The sequence below is a fragment of the Myiozetetes cayanensis genome, unplaced genomic scaffold (genome assembly GCF_022539395.1).
Source record: "Myiozetetes cayanensis isolate MyiCay16 unplaced genomic scaffold, myiCay2020 scf1, whole genome shotgun sequence".
Lineage (NCBI taxonomy): Eukaryota > Metazoa > Chordata > Aves > Passeriformes > Tyrannidae > Myiozetetes > Myiozetetes cayanensis.
The window spans coordinates 77,429,149-77,456,600 of record NW_026086604.1 but is presented as its reverse complement, the minus strand read 5'-3'; positions in this window follow the sequence as shown (position 1 = coordinate 77,456,600).

The window sequence follows — 27,452 nt, the reverse complement described above, 5'->3', positions numbered from 1 at the left end:
GCTGCAGGGGTGTCTTTTGTGAGAAGAGCAACAATGGTAACACCTCTCTCTCTCTCTTTCACTCTTCTTTTTTTTTTTTTTAAATAAAAACATATTTAAGAAAGAGTAAAAAACTCTGTACAGCCACTACAAAAGAGGAGTGAGAAAAACAAGAGAGGAAACAACACTGTAGACATTGAGGTGAGCACAGAAGAAAGGAAGGGGAGAAGGTTTAGTCACAGGTCCTGTGGGATAGACCTCATACTGGAGCAGGGAAACAATGTGAGGAGGAAAGAATGATAAGGTCAAAGTGTTAGGAACTGACCACAACCCTATATTCTTCCCCATGTGTCACTTGGGAAGAGGCAGAATGTAGAATAGTTAGGAGTAAAGTTGAGCCTGGGAAGGAGGATGGGAGGAGGTGGTTTTGATTTTTGTTGTTTTTCACTACCCTACTCTGTTATTAACTGGCAATAAATTGCATTAATTCCCCTAAGAGTCATCTTTTTCATACACGACAGTACTTTGTAAATTATCTCCCTGTCCTTATGACAATCCATGAACTTTTTTACTGGTTTTTTTCCACCCATTGAGGGGTTGTAAGACCCTGGGTCTGGAACTACAAGCTCATCCAGGTGTATTTCTTTTAAAATTATACAAGGCTCCAGAAGTTTTCCCACCAAACTTTTGCAGAGCCTTCGGTTCTTTAATACCTTGAGATAGCATAAAGAGAGAGTGCTGCACATGTTTTCTCAGGAGATAATTTTAATTTTAGATGAAATATGGGAGAAAATAAGGATCTTGGCAAAAATGTAAAAGGGGTAACACACAACCAAAACACAGCATGCCACCAAAGCTATGACTTAGCACATGCTAACCCACACAACTTAGCAAAATCCAACCCACCAAGAAAAGAGATTAAGAGAAAAAACTGGAGTAAAGAAAGAGAGAGAAAAGAGATTAAGAGAAGAGAGATTAGGAGAGGACAATAAGAGAAAAACAGATTATTAAATAGCTACCATAATCTTCCATGAGATTTGAATCCAGTGTCTCACAGAGGCTGAATTAAGAGTGCAGCTTGGTGGGCACCTGAAAGCCAGCCAAGGTTAATCCTCCACAGCTTCCTTTGAACCAAGGCATAGAAACAGGTATAAGAGGTGATGGCACATAAGTGTTCAATAACCCTACAATGCCACTACGTATAAATAGCAGGCAACCACATAAAGACAAAGAGGAACTTGTAGCGTAGTTGCACAAACAAGGTACAGGAAAGCATGCACATAGCAAAATCTGCAAGATGAGAAACAAGGATGAAATCAGAAAGAAAAGATACGTGGTAAAACATTCTGCAGAAGGGTGTCTGGTGCAACCAGAATGATCCTGCAGAACAAAGAAGGAAAACGACTGACAAAACCAGAATGAATCCTCCTTCAAAAAGATTAAAATGAGCTATGCAAGAAGCAGACAGATTCTCTCTACTCTTTGGAGAAGGCTGAGGAACATAAATCAGTGGAACTGGAAAGGTGAGGAATAAAGTAGAAGCACACAGTAGTTCCCTCATTGAGAGCTCTCATGCCTCATTACTTGATCTCCACATCTAAGACCATTAATGACCACAGCCATCAGTGTTAAGTTAACTTTATGGCACTCCCTGGAGTACCATACTGCAAGGTAATTGTGGATAAAGTCTTAAACGACTAATTTTATTCTATACAGAATGACAATAGTGAATAATGTATAGGAACTAATTATTAACAGTGTGCAATATTAATTAATGACCATCCATTGTCATTCTGAAGTTTTGAAACTCACCTGACTTACCAGTCTTTTAAACAATCTAAAGACAGTGATCCTTGATATGCATATAAATAGGCATCCAGTTGCAAAAACTGCACAAATCCTATATTACCTATTTATGAGAATTAAACAAAAAAATAGTGTGTTCAATGATGAGTTACACACCTCAAAGCGTAAAACATTTTGATGCATATAGAGTCAATAATTCTTCAGAGAAGATATCCTAAAGGAGAATAATGAGGCCTACATTTTCTGGGCCACAAAAAACCAAAACCGAAACCCAAAACCAACCCACCAACCAACAAAACCCATCCCACAACAGTTTCAGTAGTGAAAACCAATTACTGGTCTACAGGTTTCAGCATTGGATCCAGCTGTTGCTACTGAGTGTATTGCGTTGGGAAAAACTTCTTGTTTCTGTCTTATAGCTCTCAGGCTAATTAACTGCTTGTGCTAGGGTCATGTAGCTCCTTGATTCCCAAGAAAGGCTGACATGCCTATGATGAAGAGAATTTTGTTTTGGTGTGTCAGGCACAATTACAAAGGGTCTGAAAAGCAAAGTATAATATTATCCTGTAATACAGCAAACATGCTACAAGGAAAACAATATATTCATTCTCTTAACATTAAACATGTAGTGTGTGCTCTAGTTCCTCTGATAAGCAAATCTAACTGAAGCCTTAGAACATGTCATATAAGGAAAAAAATCATACTCTTTTGAAATTCATCTAGTTGAGAGCAAGAGGAGGTTTATCCCATAGGGAACAGGATGTGCTACTCATATTACTGACTACTTCAATCCAAGCATAGTTTCTCAATTGCAGCCCCTCTTTACAATTACTCAGGCTTCAGTGCCACTTAGGATCTTTACTAGAGCAGTACCACAGATCCTGCTGCAGTGGTTTAATGGCCTACTTTTCAGAGAGGTAGTTAATAAATAAAACCCCCTCTATTTTATCTTTTTGAGCACTAACCCTATTCTCAGATGTGAGTTTTAAATAAGTGTCTTCGGTCCAAAATATTCAAGTTAGATAAGGCACAGGTAACACATCACCAGTTGCTAAACAGAGTCAAAAGGTCAGTGTACTGGTTGGGCCTGGGGTAGAGTTCATTTTCTTCTCAGTGGCTGGGTTCAGCCCAAAATATTATGAAAGGAGATTACGAGAAGAAGAAGAAGCAAAGAAAGACAGAAAAAAGAGAAAATTATGGCTACTACTGGAGTTCTGTGAGATTCCAACTTCCACATGTCCAGGTGGAAGAGTTCAAACAAAGATGGAGGGCATACGTCACTGTGTTCTGTTTTAGCCCACCTTCTGTGGCCACATCCCCTACCCTTAGGAGGAATTTCCCGTGTGCCAGCAATCCTGGGGCTGGGTCAGGGACTCTGAGCTGTGGTATGGTCAGTGCTCTTGGGCTGCCTTTGACTGGCAGCTGCCCCAGGGTTGTGCAGGACTCCTGCAGGGGCTGGGCTCTGGGACAAGGCATGACCCTACCTCTGTGAAATTCAGCCTGTCTCTTCCACCCCCCACTTCTCACCACCACTTTAGTTGGTCCAAGCCAGTAATTATTTTATTAATCCAGTATCTTACACATTTTCTCCCTCCCAAGAAAACTACACCACAAAAAAACCAAACAACAAGGAAAAAAACCACAAACCTCAAAACAAAACCCAAAACACTAACAGAGACAAACCTTGATAAGTTTAACAAGACTTTCACAGTATACCCCAAGGATAAGCCTATTTTGTCTGGTGTTGACTGGCCCACCATTTTTCTATGTGGTTTTACTGATTCCATGGGTGCTTAATGTTTCTTTTACAGATACAGACCATAACCTGATGTCTCAGCTGGCAGTCCTTGTAAGACAAATACAAATTAGTTACTAGATGATGAGCAAAAAAGATGATTGGTGATGGCAGAAAGGAAGAGTGAAATACTAAGTTAAACTGAACAAACACTGACTGAAAGGTAAAGGAATGAGCCCAAAGAAAACTAGGTAGAGTATCTAAAAAAATTGCCTGAATTTTGATAGATGTAGAAGTTTGCCGTTAGCTCAGAAACATTACAATGAATTATCACTGTCTACTGATTAGAGTATAAAGTATATAAAAACAAGTCTTTACAGCCATACAAATTAAAGAATTAAAATAGTACTATAACTCTGTATGGTTTTGTCATCATTACTGAAAATAAAGGGGAATTACACCTTGAAATAACATTTAAAAAAATCCAAATCTTTGAAGCATTTATAAACTACTGTACTAGAAGTATTCTAAAGTTAAAATTTCACACCACACCCTACAACACCCCAATTATTTTAAATGAAGTGTCACTGCCACAGACGACTAGAAAGAAATTTTTAAGGATAACTTTGTTCCATTTTGCCTTATAGTTTTCTTGTCTCAGTCTACCCAGCACTCCCTTCTTATCAATGCTATGGAGTCATTCCAAGAATGATGGGAATATAGTAAAAATTATGTTTCTTCTCCAACTTCATTATTGTATTTAACATACAGTAAATAAAATGATTATGTACTTTGCTGCACTGAAAGTTCCACTAGTTCTCACCAAGAATGCTGTTATGCCTTGCCTTCCGAACACAAATACATGTTTTTCCCCTGTTGTTTGGCTTGCTGGTTAACTTGTCTCCAGTTTAGTACAAGTATCAGGCATAGTTAGAACTACACACATGTCTACACACTGTGCCTGTCAGTTGACGGTTCAATATACTTCTTCATGAACTGCATCCTCCACAGGAGTTAGTGTTCAAATTCTTATTCAAATACTATCAGAATTTCATCAAAGTTGCAGAAAAACAGTTCATCTAATGAAATGCTTTACTGTCATTTCAGACTCATGTTCTCCACTGCATGTTTTCTTTGTATTTGCTCCCTTATGATTTATGCTTCTTTCTTCCTTTATCAATACTGCAAAGACACCCTCCCTTTACTAAGTCCCTGGAAACCGGACATAATATTGTTCTTTTGAAACACATATACGAAGGCCCTATGTGAAGTTTCAGAGATTATATTATGAATCATCCTACTTTATCTCTTATCAGAGGTGTGAAATATTGATGTAAGCTGCCATCTATTTCCTTGCTCCAATATGTCCAAAATATTGGGATCCAGAGCAATACTAGATAAAAATTATGATCTTAGCTTTTATTATATTATTTTGTTTACGAAGCTTTACAATAATCACACATGAATGACATTGATAACTGCTTTTAGTAAAAAGATAAAGATAATAACCTAAGTTTACGCTAGAAATTTCTTTCATATTATAGCATTGTCAAATAGAATCAGAACATTTATCAAGATAGAATAATTTATATCCAAATACGTTAATTGTCTACAAAGGCAAAATAAAGCAAACACTATTGACCTAACAAGTCCAAAAACTAAGAGGGTCAGAAAACTAACAGATCAGATTTTACAATCCAAACCCAGTAACCAAGAAGTGTGACTTTATGGTAAGGATATGCTATGAACTAATTTTAAATGTATAAAGTCCAGCAAACCAGCTTAAAGGTCCAAATTAAATTACTAATTTAGGATAAAAACATGATGACAAATTAAAAGTACTGAGAATTTTTATGAGGAAGACCATCTGACAGCAGCCAGATCTGAAATTCCAGGACAGTACACCAGCAAATTTCTGCAAGCTGTAACAGCATGATTGCAGGTAACAAGAGGAAAGCCACTTGTGATCTACACATGACTCATTAAAACTGGAGAGTCATAAAGCAAGCAAACCCAGCAAGTGAAATAGAAAAAAAAAGTTTATGCTGAGCTTGAGGAACTTTGAAATGCTGTGCATTCAGAACACATATCCCACTCTTGTACAGAGAATGCTTGAGAGGGGTCCTCAGAGGATAAAAAGAATGGCAGAATGTTTACCTGTTGGGATGAGGGGATTCTGGCCATTGCTGCACAGAAAAAATATCCAGTACTGTGATACAAATAAAGATAACACTCTTGATCATTGTCATTTCCTTGTGGGGAGGGTCCTAGTCGCCTAAGGGTGCATATCTGAGGCATAAGAAGAACTGAAATAAGAAAGAAGAACATATTTTTCTTTAACAACAGGAAACAACGTAAATAAACTCAAGTATTTTTCTTCCAGTTTAGAGATGATAGGCTGCAGAAGGCATCTAAAGATTCAGAAAACCCTAACTAAAAAATGTCCTTAAATAGGGGGAAAATCAAGTAGATGAGTATTCCTGTAGTTTACTAGATTGTGTAGAAAGATGGGATTTTTTAATTACAGTTTAGGTAAGAAAGAATTAAGACAATAGTCCTAAGAGTTAGTATGTTAAATCTTACTAGTTCCAAACTAAGAACTAAAGCTCTAAATTTCTGAACTAGTTGAGTTGTCACTAAATGATTCATTGGTACCTACTAATGTACAAGTTATTCCAATGCATTTTTTTTTATTTTCTGATTTGCCCATTATTTACAAATGTCTGACAACTCTATTATTAGCTCTGTGGTTTTGTCATTCAACTCTTAACAGATGCGTTGTCTCCCTAAAACAGTCCTCCAGAAATCACTGCTTAACATACCTATTCTAAGAAAAAATATTAAGCTCCAGTAATAAATAAGTCTTACTTATTTGCTTGACTATAATTTAAATATCAGGCAAGCAGGAATTACAAAATATCCAGCTAAAGCATAGGGACATAACTGCAAGTTATCACAACTAAAAAGGGCTGGGTGAGATTTCACAAAGAGAAGTTTCACAACTTCTAAATATGTAAAGAGGGTAACTCTTCACCACTAAGTTTTACGTAAACAAAAAAGTATCAGGTTAATCAAACTGTTTACTCAAATACAAATCGCATATAACTCACACATGATTTACTACATGCTGTTTCCCAGAGAAGTTGGTATTTTCCCCCTAGAAAAGAACTAATTGATTATAAAATAAATTCTCATTTTTACGGAGGCAGAAGGACAGCAGACTGGAATTTTTTTCTGGGTTTTCAAAGACAGCTGGTTAACTAGAAACAGCTTACAATTTTCTTCTCTTCTACCATGGTTGTTACAATCACATTGAAGGGTACAGAAGCGTAGCCTTTATTCTTATGAAGTTAATGTAAAATGAAAGCATGAAAGAGTGAATGGAGAGTTCACATGATACAGAAAACTGAGTTTTTGAAAGGCGTTCTTGACATAAATCTGTTTTAACCTTGCAGTAAATATGGATATTGAAGAGACAGGAAGGTAACTGTTCCCTCTGTACTACAAACACAAAAACAAAGCAAAACAAAACAAAACAACAAAAACAAAAACCACAAACAAAAAAGGAAATATTTTTAACAACAGTTATTTTGGAGAAAAACTATAACATACCTAACTTTAAAAATTATAGGTTTAGTTTCAGAGGTACAAACAGAAACCACATCAGCTCCTCTGACTGTCTTCTAATAAACTGTATTTTCTCTGAACATACATTCAACCACCTACCAAGGGACCCACAGGTGATCTCATGAAAATTCTGGATAATAATTTGCATTGCATGGTTTAAAAGAAATGGGATAAAATTGAAATTGAGCTTTGATGCCATACTCTGAAGTGAAAATTGCATCACTGAAGAATTAAAGTAAAGCTAAACAAAGGGAAGGATGAAATAGTACCAATCATTCAGTGTGAGAGAGGTTTTGGTTGATAAAGAATCAGTTTTTCCTCAGTTCTGAATGGGAAATGTCTCAAGAATAGCACTATTAAACCAGTTACTGGGAGTGGTAAAATAGCATAAATATTTTAAAATTTCTTACTGATCAGGGAAAAAAAGAAAATACAGAGTACTATAATTTGTTTTGCTTTCCCCAGAAAACTTCCTCTAAAACTTCCTCTATATAAGGAAAAATTACACTGCTTGCTAGTGCTCCAGTGGCCACTAGATGTCAACAGAGTCTAACAATCAAACACTTTAGTTTTTATTTTAAATGAGGTGCAAAGAAATAGATTTGAAGCTATCTTTGCTACACATTTTTGTATTGATATATGCTTAAGCAAATGTATACTACTTGGCTCAATACAAAATCCAATCCAATTCAGTCCAAAATCCAATCAACTTAATGTAGTGGCAGAATGGTAATAATCCACACACATAAGTACTTCCAAGTTCATGCAGGCACATGCAGCTAATCACATTGTAAATATAATTTCTGAGGTATCATCTAAGCTGCCAGCAGTTGTCAAAATAAGCTGATCTTCCTTTGCTGGATAACTAGTGAACCATAACACATGTTCACATTCAACTGGGAAAAGGCAAGGTTAATTCTTTCTTTTCCTACTTTAAGATCTGTGCAATTTTATGCAATAAAAGTCTATGAGAAAAGCTGTGGCAGATTTTCCATGACCTACATAGTGTATGCAAATAGCCACTTTGAGTTCCTTACTTTCTTTCTTGAGTACCTTGCTTCTTTATGACACATTTTTGTGTCTCTGAGAGAAAGAGCAGAAGCTTATTTTTACTTTTGTGCTAATCAAGGAAACTGGAATGAGGAGAAATAGAATTTTCCCTGTGAAAAGAAAAAAAAAAGGCTGAGCCCTCCTTCATTCTGACAAGAAAGGGGAGGCTCAAACTTTCACTGCTGAGACCTAGAAAATTAATGACCTTTTTTCTCTTTGAAGTTCAGTGGCCTAAATATCAAGATGAGCACACACTCTGATGACAGTCTCTTACTCACAAATGCAACAGTTTAAGTTGTAACAAACCATTCCAGATCTAGGTGATGTTAACAGATGCCACAAGTGTTTATCAACCAAAATAAGGAGGCCACAAAGACCTTACCTCCTTCCACCTTTTGATGACTTCTTTTAAAATCATGAAGAATATGAACTAAATTATTCCATACTATAACAGATGGAGTTCCAGATAGCAAAATTTGCCAGCCTTTAATTCAAAGATTCAATAATTGAGTAATTTCTAGAGCCACTTTTAACTATGCAATTGCTAAATAAAAATCCTAGAAGGATTTTGTAATACTTCTAAACTGGTATTATCATTCTGGTCAACCAAGTATTCATATCACAGTTGTTTCAAAGAAAAGCTGAGTAGAAACTCTGGGATCCAAATCGTCTAAATGCTATCAGTTTTATTCAAAAGTACCATGGTATACTATTCCTTCTTTTAATTGTGAAAGCATTAATATACGTATGCTTTGCATTTACTGTGGAAGAGCTCAGTCATCAAAAAAATTAATTTTTTAAAAATTTTTTCACATCTAAGACAACTGGGAATGATAGGCTGTGTAAACAAAAGGGTATATGTAACTTTCAAACAATGAGTGAAAATCTGCATTACGGGTTTCTTTCTTTCTGGACTTTTGAATAGTCAGATATAGTATCTAACCAGACACACTTCAGATGAGCACACTTCAGACAAAACTCCTCTGTTGCTTCTTTCTGAGTTGTTGCAGTAACTATTCTGATTATTAAGATTTATTTGGAGCAGCAACACATGCAAGTATAGAGGAATCCTCACAATATAGTGCAGATATCAGGACAAAGCACCCCGTAACCTAGAAAAGACAAAACAAAACAAATCTACTTCAAATCTACTGAGCTATCTGTTTCCTTTTTTATAGTAATTATTAAGTATAAAATCACGTAAGTCTCACTCATCTATTCTGGCTTTTAAAGCTTTCAATTTGCTCCTTAAAGCCCAACAGCATTCAGTTATCTGACCAAGATTATTTTTGCTATGCTCATCATAACATGAAAGGCAGACATTTTGACTCTCCTCTACTATACCGCTCTGAGCTCACATTAATGGATCTTTTGCGCTTTGGTCCATTTCAGTTGTGGTGAGTTGAAAACAAACAAACAATACTTTCCACTCCTCCCCGTAAAATAGAATTATTTACAGTGGCATACTACAGGATGCTTTGATATGCATTCAGAGGATACTTCCATGCAAGATTGCTCCAAATTAATGAAAAGTATCAGATTTTGAAAACTCAGCCTAAAATATCTGAGACAAAAAAAACCCTGCAGTTTGAACTCTTCTCAGGTATGAACACAATAAATTACAGTAGTTTAGTAACAGAGTGCCCTTTAAGCAGCTAAAACCACTTTGTGGGACTTTGTTTTTTTTCAGTTAAAACTGAAGATGCATTTTTATGAAAGTTGTACCTCAAGATTACAAGTACCAAAAGATATTAAAGAGGAAAAAAAAAAAGTTACACTAGCATGAAGTAAAATATCTCCAAGATAAAGGAATTTGTAATTTCTCACTGTAATGCATTTACTTTAGCAGTCTTCATTATATTTATTCAGGGTGAAAGTTTCAACAAACAGTATATAAGCAGCTTTCCAGAATGTAGATTGATTCCAGAAGTGATCACACTGATAATTATAGCACAAGAGACTAAGTCCCTAAAAAGAAATTGGAAAGTGTGACAGAGGGGAAGAAAACCAAAAATAAACCCAAGAAAAACAAACATCCCCAATAACCTCTTAAAACTGAGCAGTAGGAAGAATGAACCTATTTAAGCATCCAGAAGACATGATAGGAACTGGAAGAAGAGAAAAAGAAGTAGTGATGGAAAGTAGTAGTTATTGCAGCAACTGCTATTTTCCAAAGATGACAGAACATTTATCCCCCTAATGAAAATCCTATGATTATAGACGATGTGGAGGATACCTGCTGGTAGGTATTTGCATTCCTATGCCAGAAGGAGAGTCCTGTTCTTGCCAAATGGAAGGGAAAAACTGTTATTAAAGTAGAGTCTGCTTCAGAGGCAGCTGTACCACCCAGAATAGGTCATCCAGTTTGTTTGAAATTTGGTCTTTGTAAACTCTTCCAAATTAGCACAGCTGGTCAGAGCTCTGGAAAGCTATGAAAGATCCATTGGTATACAAACTTACATGCATGTATATTTCTAAATATATGTATTATATATACTCGTAGATATATTTTTACAGTAGAACATCTCCTTACAGCAAAGACCTTACATACGATTGATAAACTTACCCCCAATGCATAATTTCAATCTTCAAACAGTCACAGACAAAATCACTGCTCTATGTGTCTACACACAGGGGAAAAAGAAGAGTGGATTAAAAATTAGCTCCTACATCCCTAAGAAAGGATGAGCTCTACAAATTCTGTCTGTTTTTTAACTGTCTTTCTCAAAATCACTAGACTGTATATTATTTTGCACTTGCCATATATAATTTCTAAATGACCAAGGCTGGCAACTTCCATTTTTATATGTGTTAACTATTTTACATATGCGTGTGTGCATATCAGTCAAACCACAAAGAAATCAGGACAAAGTCACTATTACTTTAATTACATAGTAAAAGACTAGTTTTATAGTCATGTAAAACTGCTGGATTTCTCAAAGAGCCATATAGCATTGCATAATCCCTAACAATTATTGTCATCAGTCAATAAATCTTTCATCAGCAATATAGCATACAGTAAGTTATACCAGGAATGCAGCTTTGGAGAATGACAGCATGACATATACAGTGTGGAAAAGAGAAACACATACGTATTTCTGGTAAAAATCCAAAGCAAGCTCATAAAAATCAAGACATTTACTTCACTCTACCTGAGAACCATCATCTTATGTGAAATAGATTACCATGAAGCACATAGTGAATCTTTTAACATGCACAGCATCTATAAACATCCTGAATTTTTATTGCTATGCATAGTAACAACAAATATAACTAAGAATACTTGGATTTTTTCTTCCATTGTGCTAATGGTCCCAGTGCATGTGAACCACAAAGTACTGTAGGCACAATGCCAGAAGGTACTCAATCTCCCCCCTCCTCTTTCCCCTCCCCATTGCTTCTCACTATCAGTTCTCAAAAAGATCTGGACAGCCTCACAAGGAGATAACTCTTGACATCTTAGTGCACACCCCATGGACAGGCAATACAGTCATATCAGCAGAAAAAAATTGTCAGCCAAAAGAAGCCACTACACTGACATAAGGCCTGATAGAACTTCCATAACAACAAATTACAATTCTGACAGTATAAATAAAACTCCTCTTTTCAATCACTGCTCTTCTCATTTTGTCAGTTTTTGGGCTGAGGTTTTTTCTTATTAGGCTGCATGAAAATTAGATTACAAAGTTACACACCTGCTTTTTTCTATTAAGTCTCTTGATGAAACAGTTACATGGACAAGTGAACTCCACATCTAGCAAAAGGAAAAAGCTATCCATATTCCAGTTTTATGCTGGACAACTTCCAGTTCAGAGTCAGCAGGATAAAATCAAATAATCAGTTTTCGTTTGCTTTTCTAACATTAAAAATTTTAGAAATTTGGGTTGCATAGTCATCACACTTCATTCATTGTATTCATTGTTTTAAAATAACAAGATCAGTTTGTGCTCACTCCTACTTCTCACCGTTCTTTTTCTAAAATCCACGGAAAAAAATTGTTTGAAAATGAAAGGCAAGAAAGACTAGTCATCAAGAGGCTAAGGTTGTCCCTATCTCTCTTACTCATTACTTAACTATCTATCACTGAGAGAAGAAACACAGGAATGAAAATACCCAATCTGACTTGCTTATTATTATGTTATAAAGAACAGTATGAGAAAGTGCAAGCAGAATGAGCTGTATGTTCTGCTACATAGGACTGGGTATATTTAAGACGGTCACTACTATATTGGGACAGAAAAGGATTCAATAACTCAAAGTAAAAACAGATGATATTATGCTTTTTTTTTTTTTTCCAAATTTCTTCTAAAGACACAAACCAATCACCATTTGAAATGAGTTGGAAGAAACTTTATTTGAGTTCATAATTGTTTCTTATGAACTCTGGCTTTTTTTCTGTGAAGGAGCTCCATCACCATGGATGGAGAAGGCCAGCCTAACTTTCTTCTGGTGTCACTTGTGGGTTATGTGACCTCATTATGCATAAAGTCAGCACGGATTTTTTCTGAAACCAACAGAATACTTCAGTTTTTTCCTGCTTGGATTTTGGATGATAAATTTAGGATTGGACAGCTTAGAAGTAGCTGTGACAACTGTGAAATTGACATCAAAGTATTCAAGAAAATGGAATGCAAACAATTTGAAAGGCATAGGATTTTCAACTACCTTTTAAGAACTCTGCTTTGTTTGCTTATGACATCTTTACTTACCACTACATGTTTAAAGACCAATGCCTAATACACTTCCATGAAAGATTCTTTATAAAAGCCAGTGGATGTACTGTGTCAATTATGGAAAGGATTCGCAATGCGGAAAAAATTGGGGAAAAATACTGACAACCTGTAATTTCTGAGTGTCTATCACAAGACAAGTAAATATACCTCTATGCCATTTAATATTAATAGCCACAAAACTAAGTCAAGGAAGATTATTAATCAAGTTATATCAAAATCATGATGAATACAAATATGCATAGTTTATCTTATGTCAGGGGAACTAGATTGATTTGTTCTTCTTGAGAATCTGTCTCCAAGTAAAGGAACCTAAGAATGTCATAAAGTGGTTATGAATATAAGTGAATATAAGTTTAAATCTTGGCTGACTCCCTAGTTAGTTCCTTTGATATAAACTTGTAACATGAATTTATGGAATCCATTGTTATTTGTGGATGCTTCCTGTCTGTCCTAGATCATCCGTACAACAGACTATTCTCAAGAAAGATGTAGAGGCTCTGAATATTTTTAACTTTTGAATTTCCTAGTTTTTGATACAAAAATTATGGTAGATCAGATTAAGTAGTAAGTACTGTTTTTTAAAAAATCCCAAACATTTAGATATCAGCAGTTTGATTTAAATAAGTGATTTCTAAGCAAAGCAAAATCAAGAAAGCAAGATACAGCAAGAAATGAGATAATTAATATGGGAATATTACTCTGAATAATTGGTGATGTTTATAATGTTTTGTTGCAGGAGCTCTTGCTTGCTAAGGGCAAAGCTGACTTGACCAAATGTTTTCCTGTGGATTGGCTTGTACTGTCTTCACAAACAGAAGAAAGAATGGTTAAATAAAAATGTTAGTTCAAAACCAAAATTAAAGTCCTATACTCTAAAACTATTTAGATAACCATTCTATATAGCAGGAGTATCTGACCCACATTGGCTGATATTTGGGGGCCATCAGGCTTTCATGCCCTTATTTTCATGCCATACAACACCACTCCATGGCTGTGTATGTCATGATCCCCGGTCATGTATGTCATGACCCTCTCCCCCTCCCCTACACCCACCCCCCACAGTGGCAGGAATAAAAAGAATAGGTCAACTTGGTCAACAGACAGGACTGCCCTCCAACGAGAGGCCTCGGCCCAGAGAAGTTTCTGGACCACAGCCATCTCTGACCACGAGCTACAAACTGACCAGGTTATAAAAGGGGTCTTTGATAGAAACCATGTGTGGTTTTCCTTGGAGCAGCAGGACTGTGATGGGAAGCCTCCCTTTGGGCCTGGAATGCACTCAAGAAGACTTCCAGGGACTGTGCCTTCATCCCTCTGCCAGGTGAGTGACTGTTTTTCTACTGGACATCTATGAGTGATCCTTCAACCTTTTCAGTGAAGTGAACTCACCTGCTGGGTACCCCTGAGTGAGAGGCCTGCCATGCATGTATGAGTGTATGCAGGCTTTAGTTCATCATTCCTGTCCACACAGGAACAATATCTCAGGAACAGATAATTTCTTCCAGAATTAGGTAGGACAGCATATGCAGCAAAAAGAGAAAGGAGGATTTGTTATGTGTTGTCATGCAGTTCAAAATAGTTCTATTCACAGTTGCTATCTGAATGAAAAGTTTCTTTCCCATGGCTTTCAGGAAAACTGCAAAAGCATTCTAGGGGCTTGTGGCTGGGGAGTCAGTAGTTTGTCACGGCCAAGATAAGGCGCATTTCCATAGTCAATTCTTTCCTTACATAATCATCTAAATTCTGAAGTGTCTGTGTAGAAGAGATCACTGCTTTAAAGCTCCAGAAACATTGCTACTGGAGTAGGAGATTACAGCCATTCTGTTTATCAGTAGTCTAAGTCAGGAATTTCTAAAGCATACTTACATGGTAAGTACAAACTGAACACCTACCTCAGGCAACAAGAAAATCAAAATGATGCTTAGAGGCAATGTCAAAAATACCTTTGAGAGACTTAATTCGTAGAATGATTGGTGAGTGAAAGACATAACTTAGAAATGCTAGAGAAGAAAATGCCGCAGCCCGAGTGGGAAAGGACTGACAGCACTCAGGGGGTTCGCAGTCTGCAGCAGGTTTATTGAGGAAGAGGACACTGGAGGTGTGAGGGATGTGCCCAGGTGCAGAGCCGCGAGGGTGCTGCCCAGAACAAAGGGCGAACAGGACTTATATAGGGTTAGGGAAGGAAAGGTCTAGAAACTGGGAGGAGTATGGGATTGGCGTAAAGGGTGAACCAATAGGGGAGTAACAGAGGGAATACATTAACTTCTAACCTATAGGGTAACTTTAGGGGTGTGGTGAGACCGCCTTACTGCGGCAAAATCCCACCAATCACAACAGGGGATTCAACAGCCAATCAGGGGAAAGGGTTCATGAGGGAAGAATTATTAGGGAATAAAATATAAGTCTATAACTGGGGTACAACAATTTTTTAACATGCATTAACAATTCTACTTGGGGTAAAACAACATAGTCCAGGTTAGTTGAAATCGAAGATCCGTTCACAGGTGTCCATTCCAGTATGTCAGTCCATATTGTTAAACTTCATCGTCGTTATATTCTTTATATATTTGTCTCCATTTTCGGTATTGTCTCTGTCTCTGTTTGGTGTCCTCCGCATCTCCCCCTTTTTTGTTTGTTTGAAGCGATGTTAACTCGATCACAGCAGGGTTGGCAGCAGGGAGGCAGTACCTTTTGAAACAGGCAATGATACAGGACAAAACACAGACAATAACAACAACGGAAAGTAAAACTGAAATCGCAATTAAAATTAATTGTTTGGTCCAATTAGGGAGGGACCCCCAGTTGAGTCCTTCAAACAAGTCTTTAGTATTCCATTTTGAGTCTTGTTTTATGTCATTAACTAACTCATGCAGTTGTTTGATATTGGCCCGAATAGAGGTTGAATGATCCGAAAAGTTAAGACAACATAAATCCGAAAATTCTTGACAACCATGATTGTGTAATAGTAATAGGAAGTCAATGGCAGCCCTATTGTGCAATGAGACACCCTTTAGGGTTTGAGAGTCTTCCAAAAGTGCAGCGAGGGCATTGGACGTTACATTTGCTTCTTTGGATAACCAGCACGTGAGGTGACTGAGTGTGGTCAGTGCATGATCTGAGGCGATGCCTGCTAAGAAAAAAGATACCCAAAAATTTTTGGCATCCGCCCACAGATACACGTGTGGGTCACACTCAGAATCAGTGGGAGGTAGGTATTCGTTTGGTCGAAATGGTTTTGGAGTTACTGGTTGATTGTTGGAGTCCAATTGTTGATAAAAATTTAGAAAAGGGAGTTCTGGTTTTTTGTACGTGGATCTACCCGGGGCATGTGGGTAGGAATCCCAATCAAGGGGATACTTCTCCTTTAGTCGTCTTTGGATTTCCGATCTAGAACTGACTACCACTTGTCTTTTGTTTCTGGTCGGATTGGTAAAATTTATGAAGGAAGATCTAATTTCGCCAGGAATTGAGAACTTGAACGGATGAAATAGGGTGATTTTCCCAAATGTGCAGGGGCCTCCGACTGCATTGGCCGGAATACCGGACCAGGCCCTCTCGCCACATATGAGAAAATCTCCTGAGGCCAATTTAAGGGGCTTGTCTGTAATGCCTGTACTCACTGCGTTAATTGGGGTTGTCCCATTGCACCATAGGGTGGTGTTTCGGTAAATACTCTTTCTGGGGCTGACATCAGTGGTCTCTCCGTGATGTCCTGGTGTCTTTTGAAATTGAACACAGAAATTCGTTATAACTGAACCTAATAATTCAAACTCAACCGGGGGAACGGTCATAACTGAATAGGTCTTGTAAAAATGTTGGAAAAGACGTTGGACACTATCGATTAGGGGGATTCCAACAAGGCATGTGGAAAAAGGATTGGCAACATTTTTGGTAGAAAGGCAAATCGTGTCCGTGTTTGCCTGTTTAGCGAGTTTATACCAGATGTTATTGTTTGTAATACTTCCCTGCTCCAGAGCCCACGCCGGGATGCTGTCGGTAGATGGAGACGTGGTAGGAGGAGCGCTGATCCTTGATGCCGAAGCCAGTATGACGCAGAAGTAGATTATGATATTTATTTTGCAGGTACCGCCGGAGGGGTAGGTGTTTGTAGGTCGGAAGGTTGTTTGTGGACCTTGATTCGCTTTGCAGGAACCCATCTCGGACCTGTATCGGTTAAAATGCAAGCGTGCCCTTTCCCCCAAGTGATTAAGGGGAAAGGGCCCAACCATTTATCAGTTAGATTATCCTTATATAGTACTTTAGCCTTTTCAGGAACTGTTTCAGAAATGTTAAAATGTCTCTCTACGGCAGTTTTGCTTGTGGGAAGGGTGTTATCCTCTAGCCGATTTAGAAAATTTAGAACATAAAGTGCTTTATCCAATCGTTCTTGGGGAGAAAGGTCGAGACTCCCCCTTTTTTGTTTTAGAAGTAAATTTTTAAGGGTCTGATGAGCACGCTCTACAATTCCCTGACCTGTGGGGTTATGGGGAATTCCAGTAATATGTGAAATTCCCCAGGCAGTAATGAAACTCTCTGTGGCTTTCGCAACGTATGAGGGACCGTTATCAGTTTTTACCTGTTTCGGGACCCCCATACGTGAGAAAGCCGCTAGAAAGTGTTTGCGGACATCACGGGTTTTTTCGCCAGAATGTGCAGTGGCGACAATAAATTTTGAAAACGTGTCGATAGACACATGAACAAATTTTAATTTTCCGAATTCATTGATGTGTGTTACATCGGATTGCCAGATCTGTAGGGGAGAAAGACCCCTGGGGTTTGTCCCTTCAGGTCGTAGTGGAGCCACTGCTTGGCAATCGGGACATGATTTTATGATATCTTTAGCTTGAATTAAGGGAATGCCAAATTGTTTATGTATAGCCTTTGCATTCTGGTGTAAGAACTCGTGAGCCATGCGTGCTTGTTGGAGTAAATTTGGAACAATGACATTACCTGCCAAGGAATCAGCACGCCGATTGCCTTCAGCCACAGGTCCGGGAAGTGTAGTGTGTGATCTGACGTGCGTAATGAAAAAAGGGTGTTTTCTGTACTTGATAAAGAAAAATAGACGAGTTAATAACTTGAATAGAAGAAGGTGCGAAACATGTTTAAGGTAAGAATTTTCTATTCGTGAAACTAAACCTGCAACATAAGAAGAGTCAGAGATTATATTCAGAGGTTCATTCCTGGAAAAGAGAAAAGGCTCGGGTTACTGCAGAAAGTTCTACCAATTGAGGGGAGCCCTCAGCATGGTGTATGTCTTGTTGCCATGTTTGTTCTCTGAACCAGACGACCACCGCATTTCCTGTCCGCCCCGAACCATCTGTAAAAACGGTTGTGGCTCCAGATAAAGGGACGGGGGAATGCATGACCTGGAGAGATAATGGAAGAGGTAGTAAACGTTGTAACAAGGCACAGGCGGGGAGATGAAATTTCACCTGTCCGGCGTAATTGGCAGTAGCTATTTGGAAATCTACAGAGTTGGAAAGAAGCTGCTGGTATTGGTCTGCAGTAACCGGAAGGAAAAGAAAATCAGGGTCATGGCCGATTAATTCTACGCATCTGGAGCGACCTTTAAGAAAGAGTTTAGAAATAAGTTCGGGGAAGGTGGTAATTGTTTTGGAGAATTGATGAGGGAGGAAAAACCATTCCCACAAGCAAAACTGCGTATTATTAGAGTGAAACTGTCCCAAAACAGCCAAGGGCTGTTTTTCACCCAGAGAGATAACAAAAGAGACAGGGATGTTAAGGAGCATGCGGTGTGCCTGACAAGAAGAAATTTTCTGTTGTAAAACGGAGAGCGTTGACTGCGCCTCAGGGGTCAGAGATCTGGGGGAATTTAGGTCCGGGTCTCCCTTCAAGATGTTAAACAAGGGACTTAATTCCTCTGTACTTATGCCAATTAAGGGTCGTAGCCAATTGATAGCTCCCAAAAGCTTTTGGAGGTCATTTAAGGTTTTGATATCTGACCGAATTTGGATAGGTTGGGGAAAAAATGTGGAATCGGTGATGTGTAAGCCCAAAAATTTCCATGGGGCAGAAAATTGGATTTTTTGTGTAGAGATAGCCAATCCATTGGAATTTAGAGTCGAAATTAAAAAATTGGTGACTTCACTCAAAAGAGATTTAGTAGGAGCACAAAGAAGAATATCATCCATATAATGAAGTAGAATAACCGTAGGAAATTTTGACCGAACTGGTAGTAAGACTTGTGACACGAATAATTGGCATAAGGTGGGAGAGTTTTTCATCCCTTGTGGTAAGACCCGCCATTGAAACCTCCTGTGGGGTTGGGATAGGTTGAGGGAAGGAACAGAGAACGCAAACTTAGGGCAATCTATTGGGTTGAGAAAAATATGAAAAAAACAGTCTTTGATATCTACTACTACCATGGGCCACCCTGCAGGGAGCATGGATGGTGATGGCATTCCTTGCTGAAGGGTACCCATGGGTTCTAAAACCTCATTAACTTTGCGGAGGTCTTGGAGAAGTCTCCAAGACCCCGACGATTTTCTAATAACAAAAACAGGGGTGTTCCAAGGGCTAGTGGAGGTTTCAATGTGACCTAATGTCAGTTGTTCATCAACAAGGTTGTTCAATGCTTGCAGCTTCTCGGTGGTTAAGGGCCACTGGTCCACCCAAACTGGATCTGAGGTGGTCCAGACCAGTGGGGGAAGCTGCAGCTCCCCAGTGACCCCTGTTAAAAAACCGACGTCAGTTGTATTCCCCATTGTGTCATAATATCCCTCCCCCACAACGTGAGGGGAATGTCCAAAATAAAAGGACAAACTGACGCTGACTGTTGTTCTGGTCCAGTGATTCGTATAACCGCTGTGCTTTGTAGTGGAAATTCTGAACCTCCCACCCCGCTAATGTTGATCAACGTGGGGTTTAAAGGCCAGGTGGAAGGCCAGTCCTTTTTGGCTACTATAGTGACGTCGGCACCTGTGTCCATGAGGCCTGTGATTGAAACCTGTGATGGATCCGTAGTGTCTGAAGAAGATAAAGAACATGTTAGAAGCGGTCGGGACGTGATTGATTGAGTCCAATAAGCCTGAGGTGTTGCTTCCGATAAGGCAGTAAAGGAAATTAGTTGAGCAATCGGTTCATCGTTGGCTACATGAACTGGGGGAGAAGAAACATTAACAGAAATTGAGAAAACATCTGTTTTTAGAATGAAACATAACACGGGGACAATAAAGATGCCTTTGGTAATTCCAGATGGGGTAGAAATAACCAGGTAAACATCATTGTAGGGTAACCTAGAGGAAGGAACAACATCAATTATTTGTGCCTCGTTTAACAAAATAGTAGAGGGAGAAGAGGGGAACAACTGAATCCAGGGTAAGGTGTCAGAAGGTGTTGAAGGTGATTGTTCATTTAAGCCACTGAGAACCGTTTCTGGTGTATTGGGGAATTTGGTGTCGGAGCGCCCCCCTTGGCGCTCTGCTGGAAGTTTCCCGACTGATGTAAACCGTCCTGTGATTTGAAGGAAACCTTTCGTTGCGAAGAGGGGGTTTTAGGCAGCAAGGGATTGCCATGGACATCTGTAACTGATTTACAGTCCTTCGTCCAATGGCGTCCCTTGCCGCAACGCAGGCATGGAGTCTTTGGTAAGGTGGGAGTGGATTTATTTTGTAGCTCAGGACATCGTTTCATTAGGTGACTCTTCTGTTTACATTGAAAACACCTATTCGGACCAGAGAGGGCGGCAGCTAGAAGTTTAGCTTTGTGGGTGTTGGAATTGATGTTTCTGCAGGCCTCAATCATATCCATGATTGTAGGGTTTTTAAGAAATTTGAGGGCCTTTTGGCATTCCTGATTCGCATTCTCAACTGCAAGTTTCTGGAATAAAATGTCCTGAGACTCCTTTTGTGAAACCTGCTTAACAATAGCCTCTTTGAGGCAGGAAATAAAGTCAATGAATGGTTCATCTTGTCCTTGTTGAATTAGGGTAAATGAAGGAGTGGTAGTATATGCGTCTGCTACCTTCTTAATTGCCTGCAAAGCCAAGTCCTGAGAAATTTGTAGATACTCCCTTCTAATCCCAATTTGTTGTCGTTTGTCAGTAAAAGGGCCTTCCCCAAACATAACATTCACCAAGTGATCTGTAGGAGCTTTGCGTTTGGGTAACTTTTCATTTACATGTTTGACAATTAAATTTTTCCATTCATTTTCAAAGACAGAGTATTGTATGGTAGTGAGGAGTCCTTTAGCTATTACACGCACATCATGGGGAATCAATGTGTGTGCCTGGAACAAGGTGTCTAAAAGTCCCAGTGTGAAAGGAGCTCCTAGTCCGTAATCCGTGACTGCCTTTTTAATGTCCCGCAGTATCGGGTAGGAGATGGGAAACCACTCCGGAGCCGTGTTGGGATTATCATAAAATACTGGAAATGCCCGCAGGAATTCCGTATCCCCTGCCTGCATGGCTTGGGCTTTGCAGGCTTTCCAGATGTCCGGGGTTGGTGGACCATCGGAGTGGTGGGCCCTGGATTTATTATGGGCGCCGCCATCTTTGCAGAAGTAAGGGTCACGTGAAGAAATTACGTCATGTCCGGTAACTGCGTCATCACAAGATGGCGTCAGTGACGTAAGGGAAGAGGTGGAGCTACTAGCGGCGGGCGTGACCAGGGGACTACGAGGGCGGTACCTATTCGTTACGTCACGTTCGCACACTTTTTCTATTTCCCGCGCTTCACGTCTCCCCCGCCCCTCAGTCTTTCGCGCCTCCCGATGGCTCCTCCCTTCTCCCTCAGTCGCGCTGCCATCTTGTGCCCATGAACAAGAAGGTCCCAACTTAAGGTTTTCCCCGCCATTTTGAGTACGCCGCGGTGATGTGTAATGCGGCTTGAGATTCTTTGTCTTCATCCGGCTCTGTAGAGCCGTCAGAACAAGCCTCCACGCGATTAGCGCTTCACCAGCCGTAGAATCTCCTCGCTCCTTATCCACCCACAAGGAAAAACCAATTCTATCCCAGTCTGTGATATTAAGGACTTCTGGGACTTGCTCGCTTTTGGCATGCAACCACTTGGCCAGAGTTTTTAAAGCTTTTTATCAACGGGGTGGCTCGTCGTAAGTTGTGCGAGCATGGCCTTTAAGTGGTGGTATATCGCTTTCTGCGGTGCCGAGAGACGAGCTCCCATGGTGGAAAGGCTTGCACACGCAGAGGTTGCGGGGATTGGAATCAGGGAAGGAGGGAAGGGACTTCCTCAGCCGCTCACCTGCTCCGCGCAGCAGAACGAGGTGCGTGTGAGACTGCCGGTCGCCGACCCGTTGCTCGCCGTCCAGCTGAGGGTGACTGCCGGGGAGGACGCCTCCAACCGCTGCGCCTCCAGTATCCCAGCCAGGCACTCTGGAGTTTCCTCAATGTGAGGAACCTACTACAGAGCCCCGCGCGTGGGCGCCATATGCCGCAGCCCGAGTGGGAAAGGACTGACAGCACTCAGGGGGTTCGCAGTCTGCAGCAGGTTTATTGAGGAAGAGGACACTGGAGGTGCGAGGGATGTGTCCAGGAACAGAGCCGTGAAGGTGCTGCCCAGAACAAAGGGCGAACAGGACTTATATAGGGTTAGGGAAGGAAAAGTCTAGAAACTGGGAGGAGTATGTGATCGATATAAAGGGAGGACCAATAGGGGAGTAACAGAGGGAATACATTAACTTCTAACCTATAGGGTAACTTTAGGGGTGTGGTGAGACCGCCTTACTGCGGCAAAATCCCACCAATCACAACAGGGGATTCAACAGCCAATCAGGGGAAAGGGTTCATGGGGAAGAATTATTAGGGAATAAAATATAAGTCTATAACTGGGGTACAACAATTTTTTAACATGCATTAACAATTCTACTTGGGGTAAAACAACATAGTCCAGGTTAGTTGAAATCGAAGATCCGTTCACAGGTGTCCATTCCAGTATGTCAGTCCATATTATTAAACTTCATCATCGTTATATTCTTTATATATTTGTCTCCATTTTCGGTATTGTCTCTGTCTCTGTCTGGTGTCTTCCACAAGAAAATGGTGGTAGATGTGACTATTTAGCACAAATGTGCATGGTCTTCGTGTTTTTTATGTGTGTTTCATAGTGCAACTACCCAGCACTACTGGCCTTGGACTGACAGGTGGTTGCAGCGACTTTGGGTGGAGAACAACCTGCCAGCCCAAGCTGCTCCAAAGCACCTGGGAATTGACCTTTTCATCATTAAAAAATTAATTACATAATACCTACTGAACGGCACATATATCTTTCTAATAAGACTATAATCCAAATCAAGCAGATCAGATAGAATCTATTAACCATTTGCCAATGCCTGATGGTGCATTTATTAAACACAAATACAAGCAAGAGAAATTCACAGAGCAGCAGAAAATTTCTGATTTGATAATTTTTAGTAATTTAGTCCAGGTTTTGGGGCATTCAGACAATACTGGGAGAAGATTAAGAAGTATAAGTCTGGGTGAACCTGCAAGCCAGATGAAGTTAATCTACCACTAAGATCCTGGGTGGTAACGGAAGAATAATATCCTCAGAACATCTAAGCTTGTCAGATTTTGCCACTAATCTAAAGGCAAAACTTTGACTTTCCAGAGTGACTTGCACTTTTTCCACTGGTGTCTGATGGACTGATATTCTACTTGAAAGTTGGATGGTGGCACAGGATCTAGAAGTCCAAAGATTTTCCACTTACTCATGGATATGTTAGATTTACTCAGTTGGCTCCAATAAAAATACTGAACTTCTCAAGCCAGAAGATGTTATATTAATGTACCCCCTTAAAAAGGAGGAATTAAATAGAAAATCATACTTCATGCCTTTGCAGCCTGCCATACCACTCTGAAAAGCAGGGTACCAAGAGGGAGGGTAATTAGTCATTGACATCTTTTACCATGAACAAGTAGCCCCAATAAACACACAGATAGGCTGTTTTAAATGGGCACTGATTATAATGGTATTGACTTTTCATTCTCTGAAAATGCTGAGATAAATTTGCAGTGAAGACAAGGCTGAGAGTGGAATTTCTCTGATTTCTTTCATGACAGAAACCTTATCCCATGACTACGTAAGTCAAAAGAACAAATATAAATATTCTCACTGGGAAACTTTTTCTCCAGAGCCACCATCTTACTGAAAGGTTTCTGAATTCTAGAGTCTCATTACAGGCTAAAGGAATTACAGTTTTCTTAGGATCCACAATGCTAGTATGCAAGGGAAGCAAACTGGTTGTCAATGGTAGTTAATGCTACAGTCAGTTTGTTAGAGACAGACTCCCTTTCCAAAATGCAGAGTATTGGTTGTGATCTTCTGGAAATGTTTGACTGTCTCTCATCAGGCAAACAGAAAGAATATTTCTTTTAAGTTCTTAGACATATATTAAATGCTGTATCTCATCAGCACCTTGGACTGCTCAATAGAAGGGTCAGCTGACAAATACTGAATAATACTGAAGTCAGAGAATTTAGAGGCATAATATAATGGATCTGCTCCTGAAGGTGCAATTGCCACGTAGCATTGAGAAACACTGCCAATGCTCAGATTTTTCCTTTAAATAACCTTCTATTTCCTTTGTCACCTGTACTATGCAATTAGAAAGTGGGGTTTGAGAATTATTAATAGTAACTTCCATTCTTCATACAGCCAGTTGTACACCTAGTTATTAGCCAGAAATACTTATATGATTACATTCAGAGTTTGCATCTTGCTAGATTCTTAATGGGGTCTCCAAAGCTGACTGAGCAACATCATTTCCTTGCCTTCTCTTATTTTCAAAGTCCTTTGTCACTTGTACTAGTTTTAGCTAGGATAGACTTAAATTTTTTCACTGTAGCTCATATGGGGCTATGTTTTGGATTTGTGATGTAAAAAGTGTTGATAACACACTAGATAGATAGACTAGCCATTGCTCAGTCTACTTAACACAGCCTCAAGGCCTTTTGTGCTCATATAACCCCATCAGCAACAAGGGGACATTTAGGTTAGATATTAGGAAGAAATTCTTTACAGAAAGGGTAATCAGGCACTGGAATGGACTGCCCAGGGAAGTGGTTGATTCTCTGTCCCTGGAGGTTCTTAAGATGAGACAGGATGTGGCACTTAGTGCCATGGTCTAGTAACCACAGTGGTAGTAGATCAAGGGTTGGATTTGATGACCTCAGAGGTCTTTTCAAACCCAGCTGATTCTATGATTCTAAGGCTAGCGATGCACATGTGTATTGGGTCGACCCTGGCCAGATTTCAAATATCCACCAAAAGCCACTACATCACCTCCCCCCTCAACCCTGCAACTCCACAGAGGAGAGAGAAAAAAAAAAAAAAAAAAACAGCTAAAAAATTCCTGAGCAGAGATAAGAACTGGAAGACTCATTTACTGACGGGAAAAACAGACTCAAAATAGGGATAGTACTTAAATTTATTGCTAACAAGATAAAAACCAAAGAGTGAGACATAAACCAATCTTAAAACATCTTCCCCCCCACCCCTCCTTCCTTGCATGTTCTCCCTCCTTCCCCCCCTTCAGAGCAGAGGGATGGGGGTCAGTTGTTGTTGGAGTCCATCCCTTGGGCAGTAGCTCTTCCCATTCTGTTGTCCTGTGGGTTACTCATCCATGGTCTTTAAGGGGACACCTACATCACCATGGTCTTTACCACGGACTACAAGTGGACCACATCACTGAGTCCTTCCCCTGTTCCCATGGGGGTCCCTTCCACAGAAGACAATCATTGATGGACCTCTCCCATGTGAGTCCATCCCTCGGGCAGCAGTTCTTCCCAATCTGCTGTCCCATGGATCACTCCTTCACAAATGGGCTGTATTGACATTGGTCCCCCACAGGGCCACAAGTCCTACCTGGGAAAAACTTGCTCCAGTGTGTGTTTCCCTCTCCACGCAGGGCCGCAGGTCTCCTGCAGGACTCTGCTCCATCCTTGGGCCTCCCACAGGGTCCCAGCTTCCCTCATGCAACAACAGTTTCAGTGGGCTCTTCCATGAGCTGCAGGGGGTCTCCACACCCCAATGGTCTTCCACTAGCAGCAGGGGCCTCGGCTCCCAGTATTTCCCCTGCTGGAGAGGAAGGGAGGGGGACCCTGGGCCTCTCCCCCTGCTGTGCTGACCTTTGTTATCCCATGTTCTCAGTCCTCTCTTCTCCAGCAGGAATTTCTTCTGTGCAACACTCCTCTCTTCCTCTGTTCTTAAATATGTTATCACAGAAGCGCACTTCATTGGCTCTCCCTTGGCCAGCAGCAGGAAGTCCGTCCTGGAGCTGGCTGCCACTGGCTTTTCTGGGAAGCTTCTGACAGAAGCCACTCTATAGCCCACCCCCCACCCCCACTATCAAAACTCACCCACAAAACCCATGGCAACAGGAAGTTGGGAACTCTGTGCACTGAAACAGCTGACCCTAAATGACTAAAGGGATATTCCATACCATATGATGGTGTCCTGGTTTCAGCTGGAATAAAGTTAATTTTCTTCTTAATAGCTGGCACATTGCTTAGGTTTGGATTGAGTAAGAGAATAATGTTGTTAACACACTGATGTTTTGGTTGTTTAAGTGGTGCTTACTCTGAATCAAGGACTTTACAGTGTCTCATGCTCTGCAAGTGAAGAGGTGCCCAAGAAGCTGTGAGGGAGCACAGATGGGAGTCCTCCCTTCCTGGAGCTGGCTGTATACCTGCCCACTGAAGGGAAGTAATGTCTTGTTTTGCTTTGCTTGCATGTGTGCATATGGCATATGCATATGGCTTTTGCTTTCTCTATTAAACTGTCTTTATCTCAACCCATGAGTTTTCTCACTTTTACCCTTCTGATTCTCTCCCACGTCCCACAGCACGGGAGTGAGTGAGTTGCTGTGTTAAACCACTTAGCTGACAGATGGGATTAAACCCTGACATCAAATTGTCTATAACTTTTTTGGCCGTTTAAGCAACTAGAAAATGTCTATTTTGTTTTTCCTGTGTTTTTCTTCTCCAGAATCAGAAGTGTCACGCACAAATAGAAATTTCAATAAGGACATAGACTATTTATTAATATTTATTTAACAATTTTGTTTTACAGTTGATTTTATTATGATTATCTGAGTCTGCTGCACTTTGTCCTAAGGTACTTAGTGAGATGGCATGCCAGATGCAAGAATATAACCAAATATGTCCCAAAGATGTCACATAGCACACATCAGTCCAGGAAATACAGAATGCCTATGTAGCAAAAAAAAGATACAGAGTTCGCTAAAGGATCTGCTACCCTGAGGAACATCCAGAGAAGACAATATCCACCTCTTGGAGCAATTTTATAAACCCTGACAAAACAATTAAAATTGTGTGTGTTGTCCTAATCTCTTTTTTGAAAAGAAATGTCATGACATAAGTGTCTCCTATTTAACTTTACCAAACACATTGTTGATTAGAATAGAATTGGCTTCTCATTTTTGCAGTACTCAACTCGTGACATTTTAAGATTTGTGATCCTCATAAAAAACATTACTAACTTGTGTCTTTTCAGCTATTTGTTCTTCCACCTGCATTGCTCCTG